Source organism: Schistocerca serialis, chromosome 3, assembly GCF_023864345.2.
Source record: "Schistocerca serialis cubense isolate TAMUIC-IGC-003099 chromosome 3, iqSchSeri2.2, whole genome shotgun sequence".
NCBI lineage: Eukaryota > Metazoa > Arthropoda > Insecta > Orthoptera > Acrididae > Schistocerca > Schistocerca serialis.
This window is the reverse complement of record NC_064640.1, coordinates 961,281,096-961,306,639: the sequence shown is the minus strand read 5'-3', so window position 1 is coordinate 961,306,639 and position 25,544 is coordinate 961,281,096.

The window sequence follows — 25,544 nt, the reverse complement described above, 5'->3', positions numbered from 1 at the left end:
CAATATGAAGGTGCAAGGGATACAGTAAACCTGCACTGGTGCATCGTAATCTAATACTGGTCTCCCAGGAGGCGCTCAAAGCACAAACTCATAGAAGATTCACTGTTCTTGAACTTAAGTCAGCAATGTGCCTTTATTATTCAATCCCGATGCAATTTCTGTGTTTCATGGTCAATGTGAAGGTCCAAGGGATACGGTACACCTTCACTGGTAAATGAGAATCTAATACTGGTCTCCCAGGAGCCACTCAAAAACATAAACTCTTAGAAGATTCACTATTCTTGTACTTAAGTCGGCATTGTGCCTTTTGTATTCAATCCCGATTCAATGTCTGTGTTTCATGGTCAATATGAAGGTCCAAGGGATACGGTAAACCTGAACAGGAACACCGGAATATAATACTGGTCCCCCAGGAGCCGCTCAAAGAACAAGCTCTTAGAAGATTCCCTCTTCCGGTACTTAAGTCGGAATTGTGACTTATGTATTCAATCCCGATGCAATTATTGTGTTTCATGGTCAATGTGAAGGTCCAAGGGATACAGTAAAACTGCGCTCGTGCATCTGAATCTAATTCTGATCTCCCAGGAGCCGCTAAAAGCCCAAACTCTTAGAAAATTCACTCTTTGTGTACTTAAGTCGGCATTGTTCCTTTTGTATTCAAACCCGATGCAATTTCTAAGTATCATGGTCAATGTGAAGGTCCAAGGGATACAGTAAACCTCGACTGCTGCATCGGAATCTAATACTGGTCTCCCAGGAGCGGCTCAAATCAGAAAATTTAGATGTTTCACTCTTCTTATACTTAAGTCGGCATTGAGCCTTTTGTATGCAGTCCCGATGCATTTTAATTGTTCCATGGTCAATGTGAAGGTCGAAGGGATACAGGAAACCTGCACTGGTGCATCGGAATCAAATACTGGTCTCCCAGGAGCCGCTCATAGCAAGAACTCTTAGAAGATTCACTCTTCTTGTACTTAAGTCGGCATTGTGCCTTTTGTATTCAATCCTGATTCAATGTCTGTGTTTCATGGGCAATATGAAGGTGCAAGGGATACAGTAAACCTACATTGGTGCATCGGAATCTAATACTGGTCTCCCAGGATCGCTCAAATCAGAAACAATTAGAAGACTCATTCTTCTTGTACTAAAGTCAGCATTGTGCTTTTTGTGTTCAATGCCGATGCATTTTCTGTGTTTCATGGTTAATGAGAAGGTCCAAGGGATACGGTAAACCTGCACTGGTGCATCGGAATATAATACTGGTCTCCCAGTTGCCGCTCCAATCACAAACTCTTAGTAGATTCATTCTTCTTGTACTCAAGTTGGCATTGTGCCATTTGTATTCAATCCTGATGCAAGTTCAATGTGAATGTCCAAGGGATACAGTAAACCGGCACAGGTGCATCGGAATGTATACTGGTCTCCCAGGAGGCGCTCAAAGCACAAACTCTTAGTAGATTCATTCTTCTTATACTTAAGTCGGTATTGTGACTTTTGTATTAAGTCCAGATGCAATTTCTGTGTTTCATGGTCAATGTGAAGGTCCAAGGGATACAGTAAACCTGAACAGGAACATCGGAATATATAACTGGTCTGCCAGAAGCAGCTCAAAGCACAAATTCTTAGAAGATTCACTCTTCTTGTACTAAAGTCGGCATTGTGACTTTTGTATTCCATCCCGATGCAATTTCTGTGTTTCATGGTCAATGTGAAGGTCCAAATCATACAGTAAACCAGCACTGGAGCATCTGAATGTAATACTGGTCTCCCAGGAGGAGCTCAATGCACAAACTCTTATAAGGTTCATTCTTCTCGTACTTAAGTCGGTATTGTGCCCTTTGAATTCAGTATCGATGCAATTTCTGTGTTTCATGGTCAATGTGAAGGCCCAAGGGTTACGGAAAACCTGCACTGGTGCATCGGAATCTAATACTGGTCTCCCAGGAGGCGCTCAAAGCACAAACTCATAGAAGATTCACTGTTCTTGAACTTAAGTCAGCAATGTGCCTTTATTATTCAATCCCGATGCAATTTCTGTGTTTCATGGTCAATGTGAAGGTCCAAGGGATACGGTACACCTTCACTGGTAAATGAGAATCTAATACTGGTCTCCCAGGAGCCACTCAAAAACATAAACTCTTAGAAGATTCACTATTCTTGTACTTAAGTCGGCATTGTGCCTTTTGTATTCAATCCCGATTCAATGTCTGTGTTTCATGGTCAATATGAAGGTCCAAGGGATACGGTAAACCTGAACAGGAACACCGGAATATAATACTGGTCCCCCAGGAGCCGCTCAAAGAACAAGCTCTTAGAAGATTCCCTCTTCCGGTACTTAAGTCGGAATTGTGACTTATGTATTCAATCCCGATGCAATTATTGTGTTTCATGGTCAATGTGAAGGTCCAAGGGATACAGTAAAACTGCGCTCGTGCATCTGAATCTAATTTTGATCTCCCAGGAGCCGCTAAAAGCCCAAACTCTTAGAAAATTCACTCTTTGTGTACTTAAGTCGGCATTGTTCCTTTTGTATTCAAACCCGATGCAATTTCTAAGTATCATGGTCAATGTGAAGGTCCAAGGGATACAGTAAACCTCGACTGCTGCATCGGAATCTAATACTGGTCTCCCAGGAGCGGCTCAAATCAGAAAATTTAGATGTTTCACTCTTCTTATACTTAAGTCGGCATTGAGCCTTTTGTATGCAGTCCCGATGCATTTTAATTGTTCCATGGTCAATGTGAAGGTCGAAGGGATACAGGAAACCTGCACTGGTGCATCGGAATCAAATACTGGTCTCCCAGGAGCCGCTCATAGCAAGAACTCTTAGAAGATTCACTCTTCTTGTACTTAAGTCGGCATTGTGCCTTTTGTATTCAATCCTGATTCAATGTCTGTGTTTCATGGGCAATATGAAGGTGCAAGGGATACAGTAAACCTACATTGGTGCATCGGAATCTAATACTGGTCTCCCAGGATCGCTCAAATCAGAAACAATTAGAAGACTCATTCTTCTTGTACTAAAGTCAGCATTGTGCTTTTTGTGTTCAATGCCGATGCATTTTCTGTGTTTCATGGTTAATGAGAAGGTCCAAGGGATACGGTAAACCTGCACTGGTGCATCGGAATATAATACTGGTCTCCCAGTTGCCGCTCCAATCACAAACTCTTAGTAGATTCATTCTTCTTGTACTCAAGTTGGCATTGTGCCATTTGTATTCAATCCTGATGCAAGTTCAATGTGAATGTCCAAGGGATACAGTAAACCGGCACAGGTGCATCGGAATGTATACTGGTCTCCCAGGAGGCGCTCAAAGCACAAACTCTTAGTAGATTCATTCTTCTTATACTTAAGTCGGTATTGTGACTTTTGTATTAAGTCCAGATGCAATTTCTGTGTTTCATGGTCAATGTGAAGGTCCAAGGGATACAGTAAACCTGAACAGGAACATCGGAATATATAACTGGTCTGCCAGAAGCAGCTCAAAGCACAAATTCTTAGAAGATTCACTTTTCTTGTACTAAAGTCGGCATTGTGACTTTTGTATTCCATCCCGATGCAATTTCTGTGTTTCATGGTCAATGTGAAGGTCCAAATCATACAGTAAACCAGCACTGGAGCATCTGAATGTAATACTGGTCTCCCAGGAGGAGCTCAATGCACAAACTCTTATAAGGTTCATTCTTCTCGTACTTAAGTCGGTATTGTGCCCTTTGAATTCAGTATCGATGCAATTTCTGTGTTTCATGGTCAATGTGAAGGCCCAAGGGTTACGGAAAACCTGCACTGGTGCATCGGAATCTAATACTGGTCTCCCGCGAGCCGCTCGAATCACAAACTATTAGAAGATTCACTCCTCTTGTACTTAAGTCGGCATTATGGCTATTGTATTCAATCCCGATGCAATTTCTTTGTTTCATGGTCCATGAGGAGTTCCAGGGGTTACAGCAAACCTGCACTGGGCATTGGAATCTAATTCTGGTCTCTTGGAGCCGCTGGAACCACAAACTCTTAGAAGATTCACCCTTCTTGTTCTTAAGTCGACATTGTGCCTTTTGTATTCAATCCCGATGAAATTTCTGTGTTTCATGGTCAATAAGATGGTCCAAGGGATTCAGGATACCTGCACTGGTGCATCGGATTCTAAAACCTGTCTCCCAGGAGCCGTTCAAAGCACAAACTCATAGAAGATTCACTTTTCTTTTACTTAAGTCGGCATTTTCCCTAATGTATTCAATCCCGTTGTAATTTCTGTGATTCATCGTCAAAGTGAAGGTCCAATGGATACGCTAAACCTGAACTGGTGCATCGGAATCTAATACTGGTCTCCCAGGAGGCGCTCAAATCACAAACTCTTTGAAGATTCACTCTTCTTGAATTTCAGTCGGCGTTGTGCATTTTGAATTCGATCCCGCTGCAATATCTGAGTTTCATGGTCAATGTGAAGGTCCAAGGGATACGCTAAACCTGAACTGGTGCATCGGAATCTAATACTGGTCTCCCAGGAGGCGCTCAAATCACAGACTCTTTGAAGATTCACTCTTCTTGAACTTAAGTCGGCGTTGTGCATTTTGTATTCAATCCCGCTGCAATTTCTGTGTATCATGGTCAATTTGAAGGTCCATGGGATACAGAAAATCTGCACTGGTGCATCGGAATCTAGTACTGGTCTCCCAGGAGGCGCTCTAATCACAAATTCGTAGAAGGTTCATTCTTCTTGTACTTAAGTCGGCATTGTGCCTTTTGTGCTCATTCCCTATGCCATTCCTGTGTTTCATGGTCAATGTGAAGGTTCAGGGGTTACAGTAAACCTGCACTGGTTCATCGGAATCTAATTCTGGTCACCTGGAGCCGCTCGAACCACAAACTTTTAGAAGATTCACTCTTCTTGTACTTAAGTCAGCATTGTGCTTTTTGTATACAATAACGATGAAATTTCTGTGGTTCATGGTCAATGTGAAGATCGAAGGGATACAGTAAACCTGAACAGGAACATCGGAATATAATACTGGTCTACCAGGAGACGCTCAAAGCACAAACTCTAAGAAGATTCACTCTTCTTGTACTTAGGTCGCCATTTAGCCTATTGCATTCAATCCCGATGCAATATCTGTAATTTATGGTCAATGTGAAGGTCCAAGGGATACAGCTAACTTGCACTGGTGCATCCGAATCTAGTACTGGTCTCCCGGGAGCCGCCCAAAACACAAACTCTTAGAAGATTCATTCTTCTTGTACTGGAGTCGGCATTGTGTCTTTTGTATTCAATCCCAATGCATTTTCTGTGTTTCATGGTCAATGTGATGGTCCGAGGGACACGGTAAACCTACACTGGTGCATCGGAATCTAATACTGGTCTCATAGGAGCCGCTCAAAACACAAACTCTTAGAATATTCATTCTTCTTGTACTGGAGTTGGCATTGCGTCTTTTGTATTCAATCCAGATGCAATTTCTGTGTTTCATGGTCAATGTGATGGTCCGAGGGACACGGTAAACCTACACTGGTGCATCTGAATCTAATACTGGTCTCCCAGGAGCCGCTCAAATCACAAACTCTCAGAAGATTCATTCTTCTTGTACTTAAGTCGGCATTGTGCCATTTGTATTCAATCCAGATGCAATCTCTGTGTTTCATGGTCAATGTGAAGGTCCAAGGGATACAGTAAAATTGCACTGGTGCATCAGAATGTAATACTGGTCTCCCAGGAGGCGCTCAATGCACAAACTCTTAAAAGGTTCATTCTTCTTGTACTTAAGTCGGTATTGTGCCCTTTGTATTCAGTCCCGATGCAATTTTTTGTGTTTCATGGTCAATGCGAAGGTCCAGGGGTTAAACTAAACATGCACTGGTGCATCGGAATCTTATTCTGGTCTCTTGGAGCCGCTCGAACCACAAACTCTTAAAGGTTCACTCTTCTTGTACTTATGTCGGCATTGTGTTTTTTGTATTCAATCCCGATGAAATTTCTGTGTTTCATGGTCAATGTGATGTTCCAAGGGATACAGGAAACCTGCACTGGTGCATCAGAATCTAAAACCTGTCTCCCAGGAGCCGCTCAAAGCACAAACTCATAGAAGATTCACTTTTCTTTTACTTAAGTCGGCATTTACCCTAATGTATTCAATCCCGTTGTAATTTCTGTGATTCATCGTCAAAGTGAAGGTCGAATGGATACGCTAAACCTGAACTGGTGCATCGGAATCTAATACTGGTCTCCCAGGAGGCGCTCAAATCACAAACTCTTTGAAGATTCACTCTTCTTGAACTTCAGTCGTCGTTGTGCATTTTGAATTCAATCCCGCTGCAATATCTGAGTTTCATGGTCAATGTGAAGGTCCTAGGGATACAGTAAACCTGCACTGGTGCATCGGAATCTAATACTGTTCTCCCAGGAGGCGCTCAAATCACAAATTCGTAGAGGGTTCATTCTTCTTGTACTTAAGTCGGCATTGTGCCCTTTGTGCTCAATCCCTATGCCATTCCTGCGTTTCATGGTCAATGTGAAGGTTCAGGGGTTGGAGTAAACCTGCACTAGTGCATCGGAATCAAATTCTGGTCTCCTGGAGCCGCTCGAACCACAAACTCTTAGGAGATTCATTCTTCTTGCACTTAAGTCGGCATTATGCCTTTTGTATTCAATCCCGATGCCATTTCTGTGTTTCATGGTCAATACGAAGGTCCAGGGGTTACAGTATACCTGCACTGCTGCATCGGAATCTAATTCTGGTCTCCTGGAGCCGCTCGAACCAGAAACTCTTAAAAGGTTCACTCTTCTTGTACTTAAGTTTGCATTGTGCTCTTTGTATTCAATCCCGATGAAATATCTGTGTTTCATGGTCAATGTATAGTCCAAGGAATACGGTAAACCTGAACAGGAACATCGGAATATAATACTGGTCCCCCAGGAGCCGCTCAAAGCACTAACTCTTAGAAGATTCACTGTTCTTGTACTTAAGTCGTCATTTAGCCTATTGTATTCAATCCCGATGCAATTTCTGTGATTCATGGTCAATGTGAAGGTCCAAGGGATACAGTAAAATTGCACAGATGCATCGGAATCTGGCACTGGTCTCCCAGGTGCCACTCAATCCACGAGGTCTGAGAAGATTCTCTCTTCTTGTACTTATGTCGGAATTGTGACTTTTGTATTAAGTCCAGATGCAATTTCTGTGTTTCATGGTCAATGTGAAGGTCCAAGGGATACAGTAAACCTGAACAGGAACATAGGAATATAGTACTGGTCTCCCAGGAGCCGCTCAAAGTACAAATTCTTAGAAGATTCACTCATCTTGTACTGAAGTCGGCATTGAGACTTTTGTATTCAATCCAGATGCAATTTCTGTGTTTCATGGTCAATGTGAAGGCCCAGGGGTTATGGTAAACCTGCACTGGTGCATCGGAATCTAATAGTGGTCTCCTGGAGCCGCTGGAACCACAAACTCTTAGAAGATTCACCATTCTTGTACTTAAGTCGACATTGTGATTTTTCTATTCAATACTGATGAAATTTCTATGTTTCATGGTCAATAAATGGTCCATGGGATACAGGATACCTGCACTGGTGCATCGGATTCTAAAACCGGTCTCCCAGGAGCCGCTCAAAGCACAAACTCTTAGAAGATTCACTTTCCTTGTACTTAAGTCGGCATTTAACCTATTGTATTTAATCCCGTTGTAATTTCTGTGATTCATCGTCAATGTGAAGGTCCGAGGGATACGGTAAACCTGAACTGGTGCATCGGAATCTAATACTGGTCTCCCAGGAGGCGCTCAAATCACAGACTCTTTGAAGATTCACTCTTCTTGAACTTAAGTCGGCATTGTGCATTTTGTATTCAATCCCGCTGCAATTTCTGTGTATCATGGTCAATTTGAAGGTCCATGGGATACAGTAAATCTGCACTGGTGCATCGGAATCTAATACTGGTCTCCCAGGAGGCGCTCTAATCACAAATTCGTAGAAGGTTCATTCTTCTTGTACTTAAGTCGGCATTGTGCCTTTTGTGCTCATTCCCTATGCCATTCCTGTGTTTCATGGTCAATGTGAAGTTTCAGGGGTTACAGTAAACCTGCACTGGTTCATCGGAATCTAATTCTGGTCACCTGGAGCCGCTCGAACCACAAACTTTTAGAAGATTCACTCTTCTTGTACTTAAGTCGGCATTGTGCTTTTTGTATACTATAACGATGAAATTTCTGTGGTTCATGGTCAATGTGAAGGTCGAAGGGATACAGTAAACCTGAACAGGAACATCGGAATATAATACTGGTCTCCCAGGAGACGCTGAAAGCACAAACTCTAAGAAGATTTACTCTTCTTGCACTTAGGTCGCCATTTAGCCTATTGCATTCAATCCCGATGCAATATCTGTAATTCATGGTCAATGTGAAGGTCCAAGGGATACAGCTAACTTGCACTGGTGCATCCGAATCTAGTACTGGTCTCCCGGGAGCCGCCCAAAACACAAACTCTTAGAAGATTCATTCTTCTTTTACTGGAGTCGGCATTGTGTCTTTTGTATTCAATCCCGATGCATTTTCTGTGTTTCATGGTCAATGTGATGGTCCGAGGGACACGGTAAACCTACACTGGTGCATCGGATTCTAATACTGGTCTCCCAGGAGCCGCTCAAATCACAAACTCTTAAAAGATTCACTCATCTCGTACTTAAGTCGGCATTTAGACTATTGCATTCAATCCCGATGCAATTTCGGTAATTCATGGTCAATGTGAAGGTCCAAGGGATACAGCTAACCTTCACTGGTGCATCGGAATCTAATACTGGTCTCATAGGAGCCGCTCAAAACACAAACTCTTAGAATATTCATTCTTTCTTGTACTGGAGTTGGCATTGCGTCTTTTGTATTCAATCCAGATGCAATTTCTGTGTTTCATGGTCAATGTGATGGTCCAAGGCACACGGTAAACCTACACTGGTGCATCTGAATCTAATACTGGTCTCCCAGGAGCCGCTCAAATCACAAACTCTCAGTAGATTCATTCTTCTTGTACTTAAGTCGGCATTGTGCCATTTGTATTCAATCCAGATGCAATCTCTGTGTTTCATGGTCAATGTGAAGGTCCAAGGGATACAGTAAAATTGCACTGGTGCATCAGAATGTAATACTGGTCTCCCAGGAGGCGCTCAATGCACAAACTCTTAAAAGGTTCATTCTTCTTGTACTTAAGTCGGTATTGTGCCCTTTGTATTCAGTCCCGATGCAATTTTTTGTGTTTCATGGTCAATGCGAAAGTCCAGGGGTTAAACTAAACATGCACTGGTGCATCGGAATCTAATTCTGGTCTCTTGGAGCCGCTCGAACCACAAACTCTTAAAGGTTCACTCTTCTTGTACTTATGTCGGCATTGTGTTTTTTGTATTCTATCCCGATGAAATTTCTGTGTTTCATGGTCAATGTGATGATCCAAGGGATACAGGAAACCTGCACTGGTTCATCAGATTCTAAAACCGGTCTCCCAGGAGCCGCTTAAATCACAAACTCTTAGATGATTCATTCTTCTTGTACTGAAGTCGTCATTGTTACTTTTGTGTTCAATCCAGATTCATTTTCTGTGTTTCATGGTCAATGTGAAGGTCCAAGGGATACAGTAAATTTGCACAGATGCATCGGAATCTGGTACTGGTCTCCCAGGAGCCACTCAAACCACAAGCTCTTAGAAGATTCTCTCTTCTTGTTCTTAAGTCGAAATTGTGACTTTTTTATTCAATCCCGATGCAATTTCTGTGTTTCATGGTCAATGTGAAGGTCCAAGGGATACAGTAAAATTGCACAGATGCATCGGAATCTGGTACTGGTCTCCCAGGAGCCACTCAAACCACAAGCTCTTAGAAGATTCTCTCTTCTTGTTCTTAAGTCGAAATTGTGACTTTTGTATTCAATCCCCATGCAATTTCTGTGTTTCATGGTCAATGTGAAGGTCCAAGGGATACAGTAAAACTGCGCTCGTGCATCGGAATCTAATACTGGTCTCCCAGGAGCCGCTAACAGCACAAACTCTTAGAAAATTCTCTCTTCGTGTACTTAAGTCGGGATTGTGCCTTTTGTATTCAAACCCGATGCAATTTCTAAGTATCATGGTCAATGTGAAGGTCCAAGGGATACAGTAAACCTCGACTGCTGCATCGTAATCTAATACTGGTCTCCTAGGAGCCGCTCAAATCACAATCACTTAGAAGACTCATTCTTCTTGTACTTAAGTCTGCATTTTGCCTTTTGGGTTCAATCCCGATGCAATTTCTGAGTTTCATGGTCAATGTGAAGGTCCAAGGTATACAGTAATCCAGAAGAGGAACATCGGAAAATGATACTGGTCTCCCATTAGCCGCTCAAAGCACAAACTCTTAGAAGATTCACTGTTCTTGTACTTAAGTCGGCATTTAACCTACTGTATTCAATCCCGATGCAATTTCTGTGATTCATGGTCAATGTGAAGCTCTAAGGGATACAGTAAAACTGCAGTTATGCATCGGAATCTAATACTGGTCGGCCAGGAGCCACTCAGAGAACAAACTCTTAGAAGATTCACTCTTCTAGTACTTAAGTCGGAATTGTGTCTATTGTATTCAATCCCGATGCAATTTCTGTGTTTCATGGTCAATGTGAAGGTCCTAGGCCAACAGTAAAACTGCGGTGGTGCATCGGAATCTAATTCTGGTCTCCCAGGAGCCGCTAAATCACAAACTCTTTGAAAATTCGCTCTCCGCGTACTTAACTCGGCATTGTGCCTTTTGTGTTCAATCCCGATGCATCTTCTGTGTTTCAGGGTCAATGTGAAGGTCCAAGGGATACGGTAAACCTCGACTGGTGCGTCGGAATCTAATACTGGTCTTCCAGGACCCGCTCTAATCAGAAACTCTTAGAAGATTCACTCTTCTTGAACTTAAATCGGCATTTAGCCAATAATATTCAATCCCGATGCAATTTCTGTCATTCATGGTCAACTTGAAGTTCCTAGGTATGCAGTAAACCTGGACTGGTGCATCGTGATTTAATACTGGTCTCCCAGGAGCCGCTCAAATCACAAACTTTTAGAAGATTCTCACTTCTTGTACTTAAGTCGGCATAGTGCCTTTTATAATCAATCCCGATGCAATTTTTGTGTTTCATGGTCAATGTGAAGGTCCAAGGGAGACCGCAAAACTGCGCTGGTGCATCAGAATCTAGTTCTGGTCTCCCAGGAGCCGCTAAAATCACAAACTCTTGGAAAATTCACTCTTCTCTTCGATAAGTCGGCATTATGCCATTTGTATTCAATCCCGATGCAATTTCTGAGTTTCATGGTCAATGCGAAGGTCCAAGGGATACAGGAAACCTGCACTGGTGAATCGGATTCAAAAACCGGTCTCCCAGGAGCCGCTCAAAGCACAAACTCTTAGTAGATTCATTCTTCTTATACATAAGTCGGTATTATGACTTTTGTATTAAGTCCAGATGCAATTTCTCTGTTTCATGGTCAATGTGAAGGACCAAGGGAAACAGTAAACCTGAACAGGAACATCGGAATATAGTACTGGTCTCCCAGGAGCCGCTCAAAACACAAATTCTTAGTCGATTCACTCTTCTTGTACTTAAGTCGGCATTGTGACTTTTGTATTCAATCTCGATGCAATTACTGTGTTTCAGGGTCAATGTGAAGGTCCAAGGGATACAGTAAAACTGCGCTGGTGCATCGGAATCTTATTTTGGTCTCCCAGGAGCCGCTAAAATCACAAACTCTTAGAAAATTCACTCTTCTTGTTCTTAAGTCGGCATTGTGCCTTTTGTATTCAATCCCGATGAGATTTCTGTGTTTCATGGTCAATGTGATGGTCCAAGGGATACAGGAAACATGCACTGGTGCATCGGATTCTCAAACCGGTCTCCCAGGAGCCGCTCAAAGCACAAATCCTTAGAAGATTCACTCTTCTTCTACTTAAGTCGGCATTTAGCCTATTGAATTCAATCCCGATGCAATATCTGTAATACATGGTCAATGTGAAGGTCCAAGGGATACAGTAAACCTGCACTGGTGCATCGGAAACTAATACTGGTCTCCTAGGAGCCGCCCAAATCACAAACTCTTAGAAGATTCATTCATCTTGTACTTATGTCGGCATTGTGTCTTTTGTATTCAATCCCGATGCTATTTCTGTGTTTCTTGGACAATGTGAAGGTCCAAGGGATACAGTAAACCTGCACTGGTGCATCATATTCTAATACTGGTCTCCCAGGAGGCGCTTAAAGCACAAACTCTTAGAAGATTCACTCTTCTTGAACTTAAGTCAGCATTGTGCCTTTTGTATTCAGTCCCGATGCAATTTCTGTGTTTCATGGTCAATGTGAAAGTACCAGGGATACAGTAAACCTCAACAGGAATATCGGAATCTAATACTGGTCGACCAGGAGCCGCTCAAAACACAAACTCTTAGAAGACTCACTCTTCTTGTATTTAAGTCGGCAATGTGACATTTGTGTTCAATCCCAATCCAATTTCTGTGTTTAATGGTCAATGTAAAGGTCCTAGGGATACGGTAAATCTGCACTGGTGAATCGGAATCTAATACTGGTCTCCCAGGGGCCGCTAAAATCACAAACTCTTAGAAGATTCATTCTTCTTGTACTTAAGTCGGCATTGTGCCTATTGTATTCAATCCTGATGCAATCTCTGTGTTTCATAGTCAATGTGAAGGTCCAAGGGATACAGTAAACCTGCACTGGTGCATCGGAATGTAATACTGGTTTCCCAGGAGTCGCTCAATGCACAAACCCTTAGAAGATTCAATTTTCTTGTACTTAGGTAGGTATTGTGACTTTAGTAATAAGTCCCGATGCAATTTCTTTGTTTCATGGTCAATGTGAAGGGCCAAGGGATACGGTAAAAATGAACTGGTGCATCGGAATCTAATACAGGTTTCCCAGGTGACGCTCAAAGCACAAACTCTTTGAAGATTCACTCTTCTTGTACTTAAGTCGGCATTGTGCCTTTTGCGTTCAATCCCGATGCAATTTGTGTGTTTCATGGTCAATGTGAATGTCCAAGGGATACAGGAAACCTGCAATGGTGCATCGGATTCTAATACTGGTCTCCCAGGAGCCGCTAAAATCACAAACTCTTAGAAGATTCATTCTTCTTGTACTTAAGTCGGCATTGTGCCTTTTGTATTCAATCCTGATGCAATCTCTGTGTTTCATGGTCAATGTGAAGGTCCAAGGGACACAGTAAACCTGCACTGGTGCATCGGATTCTCAAACCGGTCTCCCAGGAACCGCTCTTAACACAAACTCATAGAAGATTCACTCTTCTTGTACTTAAGTCGGCATTTAGCCTATTGTATCCAATACCGATGCAATTTCTGTGACTCATGGTCAATGTGAAGGTCCAAGGGATACAATAAACCTGCACTGGTGCATCACTATCTAATACTGGTCTCCCAGGACACGCTCAAAGCACAAAATCTTAGAAGTTCCACTCTTCTTGTACCTAAGTCGGCATTGTGCATATTGTATTCAATCCCGATGCAATTTCTATGCTTCATGGTCAATGTGAAGTTCCGAGGGATATGGTAAACCTGCACTGGTGCATCGGAATCTAATACTGGTCTCCCAGGAGACGCTCAAATCACAAACTCTTAGAAGATTCTTTCTTCATGTACTTAAGTCGGCATTGTGCCGTTTGTATTCAATCCTGATGCAATCTCTGCGTTTGATGGTCAATGTGAAGGTCCAAGGTATAGAATAAACAAACACTGGTGCATCGGAATCTAATACTGGTGTCCCAGGAGCCGCTCATAACACAAACGCTTAGAAGATTCACTCTTCTTGTACTTAAGTCTGCATTGTGCCTTTTGGGTTCAATCCCGATGCTATTCCTGTGTTTCATGGTCAATGTGAAGGTTCAGGGGTTACAGTAGACCTGCACTGGTGCATATGAATCTAATTCTGGTGTCCTGGAGCCGACCGAACCACAATCTCTTAGAAGATTCACTCTTCTTGTACTTAAGTTGCCATTGCCCTTTTTGTATTCAATCCTGATGAAATTTCTGTTTTTCATGGTCAATGTGATGGTCCAAGGGATACAGAAAACATGCACTGGTGCATCGGATTCTCAAACCGGTCTACCAGGGGCCGCTCAAAGCAGAAACTCTTAGAAGATTCACTCTTCTTCTATTTAAGTCGGCATTTAGCCGATTGTATTCAATCCCGGTGCACTTTCTGTAATTCATGGTCAATGTGAAGGTCCAAGGGATACAGTAAACCTGCACTGGTGCTTCGGAATCTAATACTGGTCTCCTAGGAGCCGCCCATATACAAACTCTTAGAAGATTCATTCTTCTTGTCCTTATGTCGGCATTGTGTCTTTTGTATTCAATCCCGATGCAATTTCTGTGTTTCATGGTCAATATGAAGGTCCAAGGGATACGGTAAACCTACACTGATGCATTGGAATCTAGTACTGGTCCCCACGAGCCGCTTAAATCACAAACTCAGAGAAGACTCATTCCTCTTGCACTTAAGTCGGCATTGTGCCATTTCTATTCAATCCAGATTCAATCTCTGTGTTTCATGGTCAATGTGAAGGTCCAAGGGATACAGAAAACCTGCACTGGTGCATCGGATTCTAAAACCGGTCTCCCAGGACCCGCTCAAAACACAAACTCTTTGAAGATTCACTCTTCTTGAACTTAAATCGGCATTTAGCCTATTGTATTCAATCCCGATGCAATTTCTGTAATTCATGGTGAAAGTGAAGGTCCAAGGGATACAGTTAACCTGCACTGGTGCATCGGAATCTAATAGTGGTCTCCCAGGAGCCGCCCAAAGCACAAACTCTTAGACGATTCATTCTTCTTGTACTGAAGTCGGCATTGTGTCTCTTGTATTCAATCACGATGCAATTTCTGTGTTTCACGGTCAATGTGAATGTCCAAGGGATACGGTAAACCAACACTGGGGCATCGGAATCTAATACTATTCTCCCAGGAGCCGCTCAAATCACGAACTTTTAGAAGATTTATTCTTCTTGTACTTAAGTCGGCATTGTCCATTTGTATTCAATCCAGATGCAATCTCTGTGTTTCATGGTCAATGTGAAGGTCCAGGGGATGCAGTAAACCTGCACTGGTGCATCGGAATGTAATACTGGTCTCCCATGAGGCGCTCTATGCACAAACTCTTAAAGAGTTCATTCTTATTGTACTTCAGTCGGTATTGTGTCCTTTGTATTCAGTCCCGATGCAATTTCTGTGTTTCATGGTCAATGCGAAGGCCCTGGGGTTACAGTAAACATGCACTGGTGCATCGGAATATAATTCTGGTCTCCTGGAGCCGCTCGAACCACAAATTCTTAGAAGGTTCACTCTTCTTGTACTTATGTCGGCATTGTGTTTTTTGTAATCAATCCCGATGAAATTTCTGTGCTTCATGGACAATGTGATGGTCCAAGGGATACAGGAAACCTGAACTGGTGCATCGGATTCTAAAACCGGTCTCCCAGGTGCCGCTCAAAGCACAAATTCTCAGAAGATTCACTCTTCTTGTACTTAAGTCGGCATTTAGCCTATTGCTTTCAATCCCGATGCAATTTCTGTGATTCATCGTCAATGTGAAGGTCCAAGGTATACAGTAAACCAGCACTGGTGCATCGGAATGTAATACTGGTCTCCCAGGAGGCGCTCAATGCACATACCCTTAGAAGATTCGTTCTTCTTGTACTTAAGTCGGTATTGTGACTTTAGTAATCAGTCCCGTTGCAATTTCTGTATTTCATGATCAATGTGAAGGTACTAGGGATACAGTAAACCTGAACAGGAACATCGGAAACTAATACTCGTCGACCAGGAGCCGCTCAAAACACAAACTTAGAAGACCCTCTCTTCTTGTATTTAAGACGGCATTGTGACATTTGTATTCAATCCCGATCCAATTTCTGTGGTTAATGGTCAATGTGAAGGTCCTAGGGATACGGTAAATCTGCACTGGTGCATAAGAATCTAGTACTGGTCTCCCAGGAGCCGCTCAAATCACAAACTCTTAGAAGACTCATTCTTCTTGTACTTAAGTCGGCATTGTGCATTTTGTATTCGATCCCGATGCAATTTCTGTGTTTCATGGTCAATGTGAAGGTCCAAGGAATACACTAAACCTGCACTGGTGCATCGGAATGTAATACTGGTCTCCCAGGAGGCGCTCAATGCACATACTCTTAGAAGATTCGTTCTTCTTGTACTTAAGTCGGTATTGTGACTTTAGTAATCAGTCCCGATGCAATCTCTGTGTTTCATGGTCAATGTGAAGGTCCAAGGGATACAGTAAACCTGCACTGGTGCATCGGAATGTAATACTGGTCTCCCAGGAGGCGCTCTATGCACAAACTCTTATTGAGTTCATTCCTCTTGTTCTTAAGTCGGGATTGTGTCCTTTGTATTCAGTCCCGATGCAACTTCTGTATTTCATGGTCAATGTGAAGGCCCAGGGATTACAGTAAACATGCACTGGTGCATCGGAATCTAATTCTGGTCTCCTGGAGCCGCTCGAACCACAAACTCTTAGAAGGTTCACTCTTCTTTTATTTAAGTCGGCATTGTGTTTTTTGAATTCAATGCCGATGAAATTTCTGTGTTTCATGGTCTATGTGATGGTCCAAGGGATACAGGAAACCTGCCCTGATGCATCGGATTCTAAAACCGGTCTCCCAGGAGCATGTGCATGTGCCGTTTGTATTCAATCCCGATGCAATTTCTGTAATTCATGGTCAATGTGAAGGTCCAAAGGATACAGTAAACTTGCACTAGTGCTTCAGAAGGTAATACTGGTCTCCCAGGAGGCGCTCAATGCACATATTCTTAGAAGATTCATTCTTCTCGTACTTAGGTCGGTATTGTGACTTTAGTAATCAGTCCCGATGCAATTTCTGTGTTTCATGGTCAATGTGAAGGGCCAAGGGATACAGTAAAAATGAACTGGTGCATCGGAATCTAATACAGGTCTCCCAGGAGACGCTTAAATCACAAACTCTTAGAAGTGCCACTCTTCTTGTACCTAAGTCGGCATTGTGCCTTTTGCATTCAATCCCTTGGACCTTCACATTGACTATGAATCACAGAAATTGCATCCGGTTTGAATGCAATAGGCTAAATGGCGTCTTAAGTACAAGAAGAGTGAATCTTCTAAGAGTTTGTGCTTTGTGCGGCTCCTGGGAGACCGGTTTTAGAATCCGATGCATCAGGGCAGGTTTCCTGTATCCCTTGGACCATCACATAGACCATGAAACACAGAAATTTCATCGGCATTGAAATCAAAAAACACAATGGCGACTTAAATAAAAGAAGAGTGAACCTTCTAAGAGTTTATGGTTCCGGCGACTCCAAGACACCAGAACTAGATTCCGATGCACCAGTGCATGTTTACTGTAACCCCTGGACCTTCGCATTGACCATGAAACGCAGAAATTGCATCGGGACTGAATACAAAATGCACAATACCGACTTAAGTACAAGAAGAATGAACCTTTTTAGAGTTCGTGCATTGAGCGCCACCTGGGAGACCAGTATTACATTCCGATGCACCAGTGCAGGTTAACAGTATCCCTTGGACCTTCACATTGACCATGAAACACAGAGATTGAATCTGGATTGAATACAAATGGCACAATGACGACTTAAGTTCAAGAAGAATGAATCATCTAAGAGTTAGTGAATTGATCGGCTCCTGGGGGACCGGTATTAGATTCCGATGCACCAGTGTAGGTTTTCCGTATCCCTTGGACCTTCACATTGACCATGATACACAGAAATTGCATCGGGATTGAATACAAACGGCACAATGCCGACTTAAGTACAAGAAGAAAGGATCTTCTAAGAATTTGTGATTTGAGCGGCTCCGGGGAGACCAGTATTAGATTCCGATGCACCAGTGCAGGTTTGCCGTATCCCTTGGAACTTCACATTGACCGCAAAACACAGAAATTGCATCGGGATTGAATACAAAAGGCTAAATGCTGACTTAAGAAGAAGAAGAGTGAATCTTCTAAGGGTTTGTGCTTTGGACGGCTCCTGGGAGACCAGTATTAGACTCCGATGCACCAGTGGAGGTTTCCTGTATCCCTTGTACCTTCTCATTGACCATGAAAACCAGATTTTGCATCGGGACTGAATACAAAAGGCACAATGCTGATTTAAGTTCAAGAAGAGTAAATCTTCTTAGAGTTTGTGCTTCGAGCGGCTCCCGGGAGACCGGTTTTTGAATCCGATGCACCAGTGCAGGTTTCCTGCGTTCCTTGGACCATCACATTGACAATGAAACACAGAAATTTCATCGGGATTGAATAAAAAAAAACAATGACGACTTAAGTACAAGAAGAGTGAACCTTCTATAAGTTTGTGGTTCGAGCGTCTCCCGCAGACCAGAATTAGATTCCGATGCACCAGTGCATGTTTTCTGTAACGCCTGGACCTTCACATTGACCAAGAATCACAGAAATTGCATCGGGACTGAATACAAAGGGCACAATCCCTACTTAAGTACATGAAGAATCAACGTTTTAAGAGTTTGTGCATTGAGCGCCTCCTGGGAGACCAGTATTACATTCCGATGCACCAGTGCAGGTTAACTGTATCCCTTGGACCATCACATTGATCATGAAACACAGAAATTGCATCTGGATTGAATACAAATGGCACAATGCCGACCTAAGTTCAAGTAGAATGAATCTTCTAAGATTTAGTGAATTGATCGGCTCCTGGGGGAACGGCATTAGATTCCGATGCACCAGTGTAGGTTTACCGTATCCCTTGGACCTTCACATTGACCATGAAACACAGAAATTGCATCGGGATTGAATACAAAAGACACTTCGATGACTTAAGTACAAGAAGATTGAATCTTCTAAGAGTTTGTGCTTTGGGCAGCTCCTGGGAGACCAGTATTAGCTTCCGTTGCACCAGTGCAGGTTTACTGTATCCCTTGGACCTTCACATTGACCATGAATCACAGAAATTGCATTGGGATTGAATACAAACGGCACAATGCCGACTTAAGTACAAGAAGAAAGAATTTTCTAAGAATTTGTGATTTGAGCGGCTCCGGGGAGACCAGTATTAGATTCCGATGCACCAGTGCAGGTTTGCCGTATCCCTTGGACCTTCACATTGACCGTGAAACAAAGAAATTACATCGGAATTGATTACAAAAGGCACAATGCTGACTTAAGATCAAGAAGGGTGAATCTTCTAAGAGTTTGTGCTTTGAGCGCCTCCTGGGAGACCAGTATTAGATTACGATGCACCAGTGAAGGTTTTCTGTATCCCTTGGACCTTCACATTGACAATGAATCACAGAAATTGCATCCGGATTGAATGCAATAGGCTAAATGGCGTCTTAAGTACAAGAAGAGTGAATCTTCTAAGAGTTTGTGCTTTGTGCGGCTCCTGGGAGACCGGTTTTAGAATCCATTGCATCACGGCAGGTTTCCTTTATCCCTTGGACCATCACATAGACCATGAAACACAGAAATTTCATCGGCATTGAATTCAAAAAACACAATGCCGACTTAAATAAAAGAAGAGGGAACCTTCTAAGAGTTAGTGGTTCTGGCGACACCAAGAGACCAGAATTAGATTCCGATTCACCAGTGCATGTTTACTGTAACCCCTGGACCCTCGCATTGACCATGAAACGCAGAAATTGCATCGGGACTGAATACAAAATGCACAATACCGACTTAAGTACAAGAAGAATGAACCTTTTAAGAGTTCGTGCATTGAGCGCCACCTGGGAGACCAGTATTACATTCCGATGCACCAAGTGCAGGTTAACAGTATCCCTTGGACCTTCACATTGACCATGAAACACAGAGATTGAATCTGGATTGAATACAAATGGCACAATGCCGACTTAAGTATAAGAAGAATGAATCTTCTCTGAGTTTGTGATTTGAGCGGCTCCTGGGGACCAGTATTAGATTCCGATTCACCAGTGTAGGTTTATCGTATCCCTTGGACCTTCACATTGACCATGATACACAGAAATTGCATCGGGATTGAATACAAAAGACACAATTTCGACATAAGTACAAGAAGAATGATCTTCTAACAGTTTGTGTTTTGGGCGGCTCCTGGGAGACCAGTATTAGATTCCGATGCACCAGTGCTGGTTTACTGTATCCCTTGGACCTTCACATTGACCACGAATTACAGAAATTTCATCGGGATTGAATACAATCGGCTAAATGCCGACTTAAGTATATGAAGAGTGAATCTTCTAAGAGTTTGTGCTTTGAGCTTCTCCTGGGAGACCGGTTTGAGAATCCGATGCACCAGTGCTTGTTTCCTGTATCCCTTGGACCATCACATTGACCATGAAACACAGAAGTTTCATCGGGATTGAATACAAAAAGCACAAACCCAACTTAAGTACAAGAAGAGGGAATCTTATAAGAGATTGTTGTTCGAGCGGCTCCAGGAGACCTGATTTAGATTCCGATGCACCAGTGTAGGTTTACCGTATCCCTTGGACCTTCAAATTCACTATGAAACACAGAGGTGCATCGGAATCTAATACTGGGCGAGTAGGAGCCGCACAAAGCACAAACTCTTAGAAGATTCATTCATCCTGTACTTAAGTCGGCATTGTGCCTTTTGTATTCAAACCCGATGCAATCTCTGTGATTCATGGTCAATGTGAAGGTCCAAAGGATACAGTAAACCTGCACTGGTGCATCAGAAGGTAATACTGGTCTCCCAGGAGGCGCTCAATGCACATACTCTTAGAAGATTCATTCTTCTTGTACTTAAGTCGGTATTGTGACATTAGTAATCAGTCCCGCTGCAATTTCTGTGTTTCATGGTCAATGTGAAGGTCCAAGGAATACAGTAAACCTGAACTGGAGCATCAGAATCTAATACTGGTCTCCCAGGAGCCGCTCAAATCACAAACTCTCAGAAGATTCACTCTTCATGTACCTAAGTAGACATTTTGCCTTTTGTATTCAATCGCGATGCAATCTCTGTGTTCATAGTCAATTTGAAGGTCCAAGGGATACAGTAAACCTGCACTGGTGCATCGAATTCTAATACCGGTCTCCCAGGAGCCGCCTAAAGCACAAACTGTTAGAAGATTCACTCTTCTTGTACTTAAGATGGCATGTAGCCCATTGCATTCAATCCCGTTGCGATTTCTGTGATTCATCGTCAATGTGAAAGTCGAAGGGTTACAGTAAACCTGCACTGGTGCATCGGAATCTAATACTGGTCTCCCAGGAGGCGCTCAAAGCACAAACTCTTAGAAGATTCACCCATCTTGACCTTAAGTCTGCATTGTGCCTTTTGTATTCAATCCCGATGCAATTTCATGTTTCATGGTCAGTGTGAAGGTCCAAGGGTTACAGTAAACCTGCACTGGTGTATCGGAATCTAATACTGGTCTGCCAGGAGGCGCTCAAAGCACAAACTCATAGAAGATTCACTCTTCTTGAACTTAAGTCGGCATTTAGCCTATTGCATTCACTTCCGATGCAATTTCTATGATTCATGGTTAATGTGATGGTCCAATGGATACAGTAAACCTGCACTGGTGCATCACAATCTAATACTGGTCGACTAGGAGCCGCTCAAAGCACAAACTCTTAGAAGATTCACTCTTCTTGTATTTAAGTCGGCATTTTGACATTTGTATTCAATCCCGATGCAATATTTGTGTTTAATGGTCAATGTGAAGGTCCAAGGGATACGGTAAATCTGCACTTGTGCATCGGAATCTAATACTGGTCTCCCAGGAGCCGCTCAAATCACCAACTCAGAGAAGATTCATTCTTCTTGTACTTAAGTCGGCATTGTGCCATTTGTATTCAATCCAGATTCAATCACTTTGTTTCATGGTCAAAGTGATGGTCCATGGGATACAGGAAACCTGCCCTGGTGCATCGTAATCTAATACTGGTCTCCCAGGAGGGGCTCAAAGCACAAACTCTTAGAAGATTCTTTCTTCTTGTACTTAGGTCGGCATCTGCCGTTTGTATTCAATCCCGATGCAATTTCTGTAATTCATGGTCAATGTGAAGGTCCAAAGGATACAGTAAACTTGCACTGGTGCTTCAGAAGGTAATACTGGTCTCCCAGGAGGCGCTCAATGCACATATTCTTAGAAGATTCATTCTTCTCGTACTTAGGTCGGTATTGTGACTTTAGTAATCAGTCCCGATGCAATTTCTGTGTTTCATGGTCAATGTGAAGGGCCATGGGATACAGTAAAAATGAACTGGTGCATCGGAATCTAATACAGATCTCCCAGGATACGCTTAAAGCACAAACTCTTAGAAGTGCCACTCTTCTTGTACCTAAGTCGGCATTGTGCATTTTGCATTCAATCCCGATGCAATCTCTGTGTTTCATAGTGAATGTGAAGGTCCAAGGGATACGGTAAACCTACACTGGTGCATCGGATTCTAATACCGTTCCCCCAGGAGCCGATCAAATCACTAACTCTTTGAAGATTCACTCTTCTTGAACTTAGGTCGGCACTGTGCCTTTTGTATTCAATCCAGATGCAATATCTGTGTTTCATGGTCAATGTGATGGTCCAAGGGATACAGTTAACCTGCACTGGTGCATCGGAATGTAATACTGGTATCCCAGGAGGCGCTCAATGCACAAACTCTTAAAACGTTCATTCTTCATGTGCTTAAGTAGGTATTGTGCCCTTTGTATTCAGTCCCTATGCAATTTCTGTGATTCATGGTCAATGTGAAGGTCCAGGAGTTACAGAAAACATGCACTGGTGCATCGGAATCTAATTCTGGTCTCCTGCAGCCGCTCGAACCACAAACTCATACAAGGTTCACTCTTCTAGTACTTAAGTCGGCATTGTGTTTTTTGTATTCAATCCCAAAGAAATCTCTGTGTTTCATGGTCAATGTGAAGCTTCAGGGGTTACAGTAGACCTGCACTGGTGCATCGGAATCTAAATCAGGTCTCCTGGAGCCTCTCGAACAACAATCTCTAAGAAGATTCACTCTTCTTGTACTTAAGTTGGGTTTGTGCATTTTGTATTCAATCCCGATGAGACTTCTGTGTTTCATGGTCAATGTGATGGTCCAAGGGATACAGGAAACATGCACTGGTGCATCGGATTCTCAAACCGGTCTCCCAGGAGCCGCTCAAAGCACAAACTCTTAGAAGATTCATTCTTCTTGTACTTATGTCGGCATTGTGTCTTTTGTATTCAATCCCTATGCAATTTCTGTGTATCATGGTCAACGTGAAGGTCCAAGGGATACGGTAAACCTACACTGATGAATCGGAATCTAATACTGGTCCCCAGGAGTCGCTCAAATCACAAACTCAGAGAAGATTCATTCTTCTTGTACTTAAGTCGGCATTGTGCCATTTGTATTCAATCCAGATTCAATCTCTGTGTTTCATGGTCAATGTGAAGGTCCAAGGGATACTGTTAACCTGCACTGGTGCATCGTAATGTAATACTGGTCTCCCAGGAGGCGCACTATGCACAAACTCTTAAAACGTTGATACTTCTTGTACTTAAGTAGGGATTGTGCCCTTTGTATTCAGTCCCGATGCAATTTCTGTGATTCTTGGTCAATGTGAAGGTCCAGGCGTTACAGAAAACATGCACTGGTGCATCGGAATCTAATTCTGGTCTCCGGGAGCCGCTCGAACCACAAACTTATAGAAGGTTCACTCTTCCTGTACTTAAGTCGTCATTGTTTTTTTTGTATTCAATCCCGATGAAATTTCTGTGTTTCATGGTCAATGTGATGGTCCAAGGGACACAGGAAACCTGCACTGGTGCATCGGATTCAAAAACCGGTCTCCCGGGAGCCGCTCAAAGCACAAACTCTAAGGAGATTTACTCTTCTTGAACTTAAATCAGCATTGTGCCTTTTGTATTCAGTCCCGATGCCAATTCTGTGTTTCATGGTCAATGTGGAGGTACAAGGGATACAGGAAACCTGAACAGGAACATCGGAATTTAATACTGGTCTCTCAGGAGCCGCTCAAAGCACAAACACTTAGAAGATTCACTGTTCTTCTTCTTAAGTCAGCATTTAGCCTTTTGTATTCTATCCCGATACAATTTCTGTGTTTCACGGTCAATGTGAAGGTCCAAGGGATACGGAAAACCTGCACTGGTGCATCGGAATCTAATACTGGTCTCCCCGGAGCCGCTCAAATCACAAAACCTTAGAAGATCCTTTCTTCTTGTACTTAAGTCGGCATTGTGCCGTTTGTAATAAATCCCGATGCAATTTCTGTGATTCATGGTAAATGTGAAGGTCCAAGGGATACAGTAAACCTGCACTGGTGCATCGGAATCTAATACTGGTCTCCCAGGAGCCGCCCAAAGCACAAACCCTTAGAAGATTCAATCTTCTTGTACTTAAGTCGGCGTAGTGTCTTTTGTATTCAATTCCGATGCAATTTCTGTGTTTCATGGTCATTATGAAGGTCCAAGGGATACGGAAAACCTACACTTGTGCATCGGAAACTATACCGGTCCCCCAGGAGCCCATCAATTCACTAACTCTTAGATGATTCATTCTTCTTGAACTTAGGTCGGCATTGTGCCATTTGTATTCAATCCTGAAGCGATTTCTGTGATTCATGGTCAATGTGAAGGTCCAAGGGATACAGTAAACCAGCACTGGTGCATCGGAATCTAATGCTGGGCGACTAGGAGCCGCTCAGAACACAAACTCTTATAAGATTCACTCTTCTTGTTTTTAAGTCGGCATTGTGGCTTTTGTATTCAATCCCGATGCAATTTCTGTGTTTAATGGTCAATGTGAAGGTCCAAGGGATGCGGTAAATCTGCACTGGTGCATCGGAATCGAATTCTGGTCTCCCAAGAGCCGCTCAAATCACAAACTCTTAGAAGATTCATTCTTCCTGTACTTAAGACGGCATTGTGCATTTTGTATTCAATCCCGATACAATCTCTGTGTTCATAGTCAATTTGGAGGTCCAAGGTATACAGTAAACCTGCACTGGTGCATCGAATTCTAAAACCGGTTTCCTAGGAGCCGCTTAAATCACAAACCGTTAGAAGATTCACTCTTCTTGTACTTAAGATGGCATTTAGCCCATTGCATTCAATCCCGATGCAATTTCTGTGATTCATCGTCAATGAGAAAGTCGAAGTGTTACAGTAAACCTGCACTGGTGCATCGGAATCTAATACTGGTCTCCCAGGAGGCGCTCAAAGCACAAACTCTTAGAAGATTCACCCATCTTGACCTTAAGTCTGCATTGTGCCTTTTGTATTCAATCCCGATGCAATTTCATGTTTCATGGTCAATGTGAAGGTCCAAGGGTTACAGTAAACCTGCACTGGTGCATCGGAATCTAATACTGGTCTGCCAGGAGGCGCTCAAAGCACATACTCATAGAAGATTCACTCTTCTTGAACTTAAGTCGGCATTTAGCCTATTGCATTCACTTCCGATGCAATTTCTGTGATTCATGTTCAATGTGATTGTCCAAGGGATACAGTAAACCTGCACTGGTGCATCACAATCTAATACTGG